Source organism: Phocoena phocoena, chromosome 9, assembly GCF_963924675.1.
Source record: "Phocoena phocoena chromosome 9, mPhoPho1.1, whole genome shotgun sequence".
Lineage (NCBI taxonomy): Eukaryota > Metazoa > Chordata > Mammalia > Artiodactyla > Phocoenidae > Phocoena > Phocoena phocoena.
In genome coordinates, this window is record NC_089227.1 from 95,029,910 (window position 1) to 95,039,201 (window position 9,292).

The window sequence follows — 9,292 nt, forward strand, 5'->3', positions numbered from 1 at the left end:
TTCCTGTTGTTTTTGGTGTCTGTCCCCAGTGGCTAAGTTTGGTTCAGTGGGTTTTGTAGGCTTCCTGGTGGAAGGGATTAGTGCCTGTGTTCTGGTGGATGAGGCTGGATCTTGTTTTTCTGGAGGGCAGATCCACGTCTGGTGGTGTGTTTTGAGGTGTCTGTGGCCTTATTATGATTTTAGGCAGCCTCTGTGCTAATGGATGGGGTTGTGTTCCTGTCTTGCTAGTTGTTTGGCATAGGGTGTCCAGCACTGTAGCTTGCTAGTTGTTGAGTACAGCTGGGTCTTGATGTTGAGTTGGAGATCTCTGGGAGATTTTTGCTATTTGATATTACGTGGAGCTGGAGGTCTGTGGTGGACCAATGTCCTGAACTTGGCTCTCCCACCTCAGTGGCACAGCCCTGATGCCTGGCTGGAGCACCAAGAGTCCGTCCTCCACACGGCTCAGAATAAAAGGGTGAAAAAGAAAGAAAGAAGAGGATAAAATAAAATGAAATAAAATAAAGTTATTAAAATGAAAAAAAAAAAATATATCCTTGCTCCCAAAGTCCAGCTCTCCAATTTGGGATGATTGACTGTCTGTTCAGGTATTCCACAGGTGCAGGTACATCACGTTGATTGTGGAGATTTAATCCGCTGCTGCTGAGGCTGCTGGGAGAGATTTCCCTTTCTGTTCTGTGTTCGCACAGCTCCCGGGGTTCAGCTTTGGATTTGGACCCGCCTCTGCGTTTAGGTCACCTGAGGGCATCTGTTCGTTGCTCAGACAGGACGGGGTTAAAGGAGCAGCTGATTCGGGGGCTCTGGCTCTATCAGACCGGGGGGAGGGAGGATCACGGAGTGCAGGGCGAGCCTGCAGCAGCAGAGGCTGGCATGACGTTGCACCAGCCTGAGGCGCGCCATGCGTTCTCCTGGGGAAGTTGTCCCTGGATCACGGGTCCCTGGCAGTGGCGGGCTGCACAGGCTCCTGGGAGGGGACGTGTGGAGAGTGACCTGGGCTCGCAAACAGGCTTCTTGGTGGCGGCAGCAGCGGCCTTAGCGTCTAATGCCCGTCTCTGGGGTCCGCACTGTTAGTCGTGGCTCGTGCCCGTCTCTGGAGCTCCTTTAAGCAGCGCTCTTAATCTCCTCTCCTCGCGCACCAGGAAACAAAGAGGGAAGAAAACGCCTCTTGCCTCTTCGGCAGGTCTAGACTTTTTTCTGGACCCCCTCCCGGCTAGACGTGGCGCACTAACCCCGCAGGCTGTGTTCACACTGCCAACCCCAGTCCTCTCCCTGCGCTCCGACTGAAGCCCCAGCCTCAGTTCCCAGCCCCGCCCGGCCCGGTGGGTGAGCAGACAAGCCTCTCGGGCTGGTGAGTTCTGGTCGGAATCTCTCCGCTTTGCCCTCCGCACCCAGTTTTCATTGTTATCCAGCTCTGACCTTTCCACCACACTTCAGTCCTTTACACACTGTCATTAAGAATGGAGGGGGCACTTCCCTTGTGGCGCAGTGGTTGAGAATGTGTCTGCCAATGCAGGGGACACGGGTTTGAGCCCTGGTCCGGGAACATCCCACATGCCGTGGAGCAACTAAGCCTGTGTGCCACAACTACTGAGCCTGCACTGTAGAGCCCGCAAGCCACAGCTACTGAAGCCTGTGCACCTAGAGTCCGTGCTCTGCAAGAAGAAAAGCCACCACAGTGAGAAATCCGTGCACTGCAATGATGAGTAGCCCCCGCTCACTGCAACCAGAGAAAAGCCCACGTGCAGCAACGAAGACCCAACACAGCCATAAATAAATAAATTTATTTAAAAAACCCCAAAAAACAGAATGGACGGGAACCAATCATGGGTCACTGAATTCATCCTGGTGGGATTCCAGGTCACTGAAGACATGGAATTGTTCCTCTTTGTTATATTCTTCCTATTTTATATCTTCAACCTGCTGGCAAATGGCATGATCTTGGGACTCATTTCCCTAGACCCCAGACTGCACTCCCCCATGTACTCCTTCCTTTCTCATCTGGCCATCACTGACGTATCCTATGCTTCCAGCAATTTACCCAATATGCTGGAAAACCTAGTGAAACACAAAAAAACTATCTCCTATTCCTCATGCACTAAGCAGATGGTTTTCTATTTGGCTTTTGCTTCCGTAAAGCACCTGACTTTGGTGGTGATGTCCAATGACAGGTTTTTGGCGATCTGCCATTCCCTCCAGTACACTGTCATCATGAACTGGAGAGCGTGCACGTTCCTGGCCATCATTTGTTGGGCACGTGGATTTTCCCTGGCCCTAGTACCAGAAAGTCTCTTTCTAAGGCTGCCCTTCTGTGGGCCCCAGAAGATGAACCACTACTTCTGTGAAATCTGATCTGTCCTCAAAGTGACTTGTGGTGAAACCTGGATCAATGAAATTTTCCTCTTTGCTGATGGTGTGTTTATCTTAACTGTGTCCCTTTCCCTGATGCTGGTCTCCTACGTGTGCATCCTCTGGGTCATTCTGAAGATCCAGTCAAAGGAGGGCCGCAAGAAAGCCTCTTCCACCTGCTCCTTCCACCTCTGTGTTGTTGGGTTCTAGTTTGGCATCGTCATGATGGTTTATATGGTCCCTGGCAATAGTCAATGAGAAGAGCAGCTGAAGATCCTTTTCCTGTTTTACACTGTCTTCAACCCATTGCTCAACCCCCTCATCTACAGTGTAAGGGATGCTCAAGTGAAGGCTGCTTTCCACAGAGTATTGTAGAAAAGTAGAACAATATGACACAAGGCACAATTATAGTTTAGTGAATATTTCCCCTAGAGCTCAAGAAAATTTTCCAACAAAATACATGACTTATGGATGAGAATTATCTAAGGGTAACATCACAAAGATGGGAGAATAGGAATCCCCAAGCCCCCCCCCCCTCCATGAAGATGACATAATATAGATCAAATTGCCTTTCTGAGAACACCAGAAACCACGTAGGAGTTTGCAGCACCCCAGACTGGCACAGAGCCAAGAAGAGATAGAGTGAAGCTTTTAGGCAAATTTATGGCATTTTAGTGCCATATCCACCTCGCCTCCCTGACCCACTGTGTTAGGATCTGGAGAAAATTCCCAACTCCCAGCTCTTCGTCAAGAGGGAAAGAGAAGAGTAGACCATGCCTACTACATTCTAGCTTTTCGGGCGGTGGTGGAGCCTGCGAGCATGATTTCTGTCATGCCTGACTCTGAGCCCTGATGGGAATGGCAATGGCAGTTTGGACTCCACGTTTCGACCACTGAGAAACATAGCAAGCACCCAACTTTTTACAGTAATACAGAGATTTTTGAATTTTTACAATTCTAATAGATGTGCAGTGATATCTCATTCTTGTTTTAATAGAAAATTCCCTGATGACATGTGATGTTGAGTGTGTTTGCAAGTGCTTCCTTGCCACCTGTATATCTTTTTTGGTGAGGTATCTCTACACTTTTGCCCATTTTTATGTAATAAACTTTATTTTTTAGAGTAATTTTAGATTCACAGCAAAATTAAGTGGCAAGTACAGAGATAACCAATATACCCCCTGCCTCCACACATGCAAAACCTACCCCATTATCACCATCTCCCCACAGAGTGGCACCTTCATTATCATTCATCCACCTGCATTGACACATCATCACCCGAAGTCCACACCTTACATAAGTTTTCACTCGTGGTGTTGTATATTCTCTATGTTTGCACGAGTGTATAATTATGTGCATCCACCATTATACTATCATAAAGAGTAGTTTCACTGCCCTAAAAAATCACCTCTTCTTCCTCCCTCATTACTAATCCCTGGCAACCACTGATCTCTTAATTGCCTCCATAGTTTTGGTTTTTCAGAATGTCATATAGTTAGAATTATAAAGTGTGTAGTTTTTGCACATTGACTCCCTTCATTCAGTCGTATGGATTTAAGTTTCTTCTATGTCTTTTTTTATACGCTTGATAGTTCACTTTTTTTTAGTGCAAAATAAGATTCTGTCGTCTTGATGCACCACAGTTTATCCATTTACCAACTGACGGACCACTTGAGTGCTTTCAAATTTAGGCAATTATGAATTTAACTGCTTTAAACATCTCTGTACAGGTTTTTATGTAAACTTACGTTTTCAGATCCTTTGGATAAATACCTAGTAGTGCAATTGGTATATCATAGATTAGAGTATGTTTATTTTTTTAAGAAGTTGTCAAACTGCCTTTCAAGGTGGCTGTACCATTTTGCAATGAATGAAACTGAATTCCCCCCAGCAATATATGAAAGTTCCTGTTGATTCACATCCAGATCAGTGTGTGGTGTTGTAAATATTCTGAATTTAGCCATTCTACTAGGCATGTAGTGATATTTCATTGTTGTTTTAATTTGCATTTCCCTGATGACAAAGATATGTGGCATCTTTTCATATGCTTATTTGCCATCTGTCTATCTTCTTTGAATAGATGTCTGTTAGGGTTTTGGCTTTAAGTGTTCTTTGTATATTTTGGAATCAAGTCATTTTTCCTGTATGAGGAAAGATTGTCTCCAGTATGTGTATTGACTTCTTATATTCTTAGCAGTGCCTTTCACAGACAACAGTTTTTAAATTTAATTAAATACAATTTATCAACTTCATTTTTAGAGTTGTTGATTTTCAGTTCAGGGTTGTCATTTTGTATTTTGGAGGGAGGAAGAGTGGATACTTGTTCTAAATCTCTTATGTTTCACCCTGAGGCAAGACTTAACAGTGAATATTGAAAGCAGTAATCATATGAGTAAGGCTTACAAATAACTCTCCTACTCTAAAGCACAGGAGCTCAGTAGACTGAATGATGCTTTTACATACCTCATTAACTTACACGAAATTAGTAGTTGAATCTACAGCTGGGAACAGAGAAAGGGTGAATAAATGGCCAATTCAAGGAAATTTCTGAGGGCCTGAATTTGCCTATATTTACTGGGAAATAAGTCCAAATGAGAAATAACAGATAAGGACTATATCCCAATTATCCAGTAGGAGAAAAAAAAAGAACCAAACAAAATTAAGTGTTTATTGCCAGTAGGTGCACTGCAAGAAACACTAAACAAAATATTTTTCCCACCCGAAAGAAACGCTCCCTGACGGTAATGGGCATAATTATTTTCTCTGAGATTTGAGAATACCTTCTCTTTGGTTTTCAGAAGTGTGACTATAATATCCCCAAGCGATGTTTTGGTTACACTTACCCTGCCTCTGATTTGCTGAGTTGTCTGCATTCATGGGATCATAACTTTTATCATGCTGGGAAATACTCCAAAATAATTCCCTCAAAATTTGCATTTGTGCCATTATAGTATTTTAATTTTAATTTTATTGAGATATAATTGACATACAGCTCTGTGATACAGAGCATAATGATTTGACTTACATACAAAGTGAATTTTTTTATCACAATAAGTTTGGTAAACATCCATCATCTCATAGAGATAAAAAATCGAAGAAACAGAAAAAAAATTTTTCCTTGTGATGGGAACTCTTAGAATTTACTCTCTAAACAACTTTCATATAGAATATAGAGCAGTGTTAATTATATTTATTATATTGTACATTACATCCTTAGTACTTATTTATCCTAGAACCGGGAGTTTGTAACTTCTGACTGCCTTCACCCAGTTCCCCCAGTCCCCACCAGCCCATATACCGTAACGACAAACCTGATCTCTTTCTATGAGTTTGGTTGGTTGGTTGTTTTTGAAGTATAATTGACCTATGACACTATGTTAGTTCCTGCTACACAACATAGAGACTTGATATTTCTATACATTTCAAAATGTTCACCAGCCTAAGTCTAGTTATAATTTATCACTATACAAATATATTGACTATATTCCCCACGCTGTACATTTCATATCATGACCCATTTATTTTGCAACTGGAAGTTTGTACCTCTTAATCCCCTCCATCACTTATTTCTTTCCTCTTCCCTCCCTCCTTCCCCTCTGGCAACCACCTGTTTTTTCTCTGTATCTATATCTCTGTTTCTGTTTTATGTTTATTCATTTGTTTTGTTTTTAAAATTCCACATATAAATGAGAACATGCAATATTTGTCCTTCTCTCTCTGACTTATTTCACTTAGCATAATAGCTCTAGTTCCATCCATGTTGTCAAAAATGGCAAGGTTTCATTCTTTCTTATGGCTGAGTAATATCCATTGTGTATATATACTATATCGTCTCTATCCATTCATCTATTGATAAGGCACTCAGGTTTCTTCCATATCTTGGCTATTTTAAATAATGATTCTATGAACGTTGGTGTGCATGTGTCTTTTCAAATCAGTGTTTTTGTTTTCTTTGGGTAAACATCCAGAGGTGGAATTGCTGGATCATTTGGTAGTTCTATTTTTTTTTTTAACATCTTTATTGGAGTATAATTGCTTTACAATGGTGTGTTAGTTTCTGCTTTATAACAAAGTGAGTCAGCTACACATATACATATATCCCCATATCTCCTCCCTCTTGCGTCTCCCTCCCACCCTCCCTATCCCACCCCTCTAGGTGGTCACAAAGCACTGAGCTGATCTCCCTGTGCAATGTGGCTGCTTCCCACTAGTTATCTATTTTACATTTAGTAGTATATATAAGTCCATGCCACTCTCTCACTTCATCCCAGCTTACCCTCCCCCCTACCCATGTCCTCAAGTCCATTCTCTATGTCTGCGTCTTTATTCCTGCCCCTAGGTTCTTCAGAACTTTTTTTTTTTTAGATTCCATATATATATGTTAGCATACGGTATTTATTTTTCTCTGACTTCACTCTGTATGACAGTCTCTAGGTCTATCCACCTCACTACGAATAACTCAATTTCATTTCTTTTTATGGCTGAGTAATATTCCATTGTATATATGTGCCACATCTTCTTTATCCATTCATCTGTCGATGGACACTTAGGTTGCTTCCGTGTCCTGGCTATTGTAGAAAGAGCTGCAATGAACATTGTGGTACATGATTCTTTTTGAATTATGGGTTTCCCAGTAGTGGGATTGCTGGGTCGTATGGTAGTTCTATTTTTAGTTTTTTAAGGAACCTCCATACTGTTCTCCATAGTGGCTGTATCAATCTACAAGTGTGTTCCCTTTTCTCCACACCCTCTCCAGCATTTATTATTTGTAGAGTTTTGATGATGGCATTCTGACTGCTGTGAGGTGATACCTCATTGTAGTTTTGATTTGCATTTCTCTAATGATTAGTGATGTTGAGCATCCTTTCATGGGTTTGTTGGCAATCTGTATATCTTCTTTGGAGAAATGTCTATTTAGATCTTCTGCCCATTTTTGGATTGGGTTGTTTGTTTTTTGGGTATTGAGCTGCATGAGCCACTTATAAATTTTGGAGATTAATCCTTTGTCAGCTGCTTCATTTGCAAATACTTTCTCCCATTCTGAGAGTTGTCTTTTTGTCTTGTTTATGGTTGGTAGTTCTATTTTCAATTTTGTGAGAAGTCTCCCCACTGTTTTCCAGAGTGGATATACAAATTTACATTCCCACCAACAGTGCACAAGGGGTACCTTTTCTCCACATCCTCACCAACACTTGTTATTTCTTGTCATTTTGATAATAGCCGTGCTAACAGATTTGAGATGATCACTCATTGTGGTTTTGATTTGCATTTCTCTGATGGTTAGTGATGTTGACCACCTTTTCATGTGCCTGTTAGCCATCTGTATGTCTTCTTTGAAAAAAATGTCTATTCAAGCCTTCTCCCCATTTCTTGATTTGGTTTCTTTTTGTTTGTTTTTTTTGCGGTACGCCGGCCTCTCACTGTTGTGGCCTCTCCCATTGTGGAGCACAGGCTCTGGACGCGCAGGCTCAGCAGCCATGGCTCACGGGCCCAGCCGCTCTGTGGCATGTGGAATCTTCCTGGACCGGGGCACGAACCCATGTACCCTGCATGGGCAGGCGGACTCTCAACCACTGCACCACCAGGGAAGCCCGGGGTTGTTTTATTCATATTGACTTGTATGAATTGTTTATATATTTTGGATATTAACCCATATCAGTCATGACATATGCAAATATTTTCTCCCATTCTGTAGGTTGTTTTTTCATTTTGTCCATGGTTTCCTTTGTTGTGCAAAAGCTTTTAAGTTTAATTAGGTCTATTTGTTTAATTTTGCTTTTATTTCCTTTGTATTAGGAGACAGATCCAAAAAATTATTGCTGTGATTTATGCCAGAGTGTATTCTGCCCATGTTCTCTTCTAGGAGTTTTATGTTTTCAGGTCTTGCATTTAATTATGTAAGCCATTTTAAATGATTATTTTTCTACATGATGTGAGAGAGTAGTCCAGTTTGATTCTTTTGCATGTAGCTGTTCAGTTTTCCCAACACCGTTTACTGAAAAAATGGTCTTTTTCCCAATGTATATTCTTGCTTCCTCTGTTGTAGATTAATTTCCCATAAAGTGTGAGTTTATTTCTGGGGTCTCTATTCTGTTCCATTGATGTATGTGTCTCTTTCTATGCCAGTACTATGCTCTTTTGTTTATTGTAGCTTTGTAGTATAGTTTGAAGTCAGGGAGTGTGATAGCTCCAGCTTTGTTGTTCTTTCTTAAGATTGTTTCATTTATTTGGGGTGTTTTGTATTCCCATACAAATTTTAGGAATATTTTTCCTAGTCTGTGAAAACTTCCATTGATATTTTGATAGGGATTGCATTAAATCTGTAGGTTGTCTTGTCTAGTGTGGACATTTTATTAATATTCTTCCAATTCATAAAAACGGTATATCTTTCCCTCTGTTTGTGTCGTCTTCACTTTCTTTCATCAGTGTCTTACATTTTTCAAGGTTTGATGTGGTCCTCTTTGGGTTGATCCTGTGTGGTACCCTCTGTGCTTCCTGGATCTGAATGTCTATTTCCTTTCCCAGGTTAGGGATGTTTTTCAGCTGTTACATCTTCAAATATGTTCTCTGCCCTTTCTCCCTTCTCCTTCTGGGAACTCTATAAGGTAAATGTTAGTACACTTGGTGTTGTCCCAGAGGTCTCTTAATCTGTCCCCATTTCTATTTATTCTTTTTCTTTTTTCTGTTCAGCTTTAGTAATTTCCACTGCTCTATCTTCCAGCTTGCTGATCCATTCCTCTGTGTCATCTACTCTACTATTGTTTCCTTCTAGTATATTTTTATTTAGGTATTGTTTCTTCATCTCTCTGTTTTTTCTTTATATATTTAACTTTTTGTTGAGAACTTTTAACTTCTAACTCTGTTCATCTAATCTTTTATCAAGTTCTTTGAATATCTTCATGATCATCACCTTAAACTTTTTATTGAGTAGATTGCTTACCTCCAC

At 41.2% G+C, this 9,292-nt stretch overlaps 1 pseudogene; it reads left to right on the forward strand.

Moving 5' to 3' along the window:
• The first annotated feature begins 1,806 nt into the window (after positions 1-1,806).
• LOC136128255 (olfactory receptor 2A2-like) lies at positions 1,807-2,721 on the forward strand (annotated as a pseudogene).
• Positions 2,722-9,292: the final 6,571 nt, after the last annotated feature.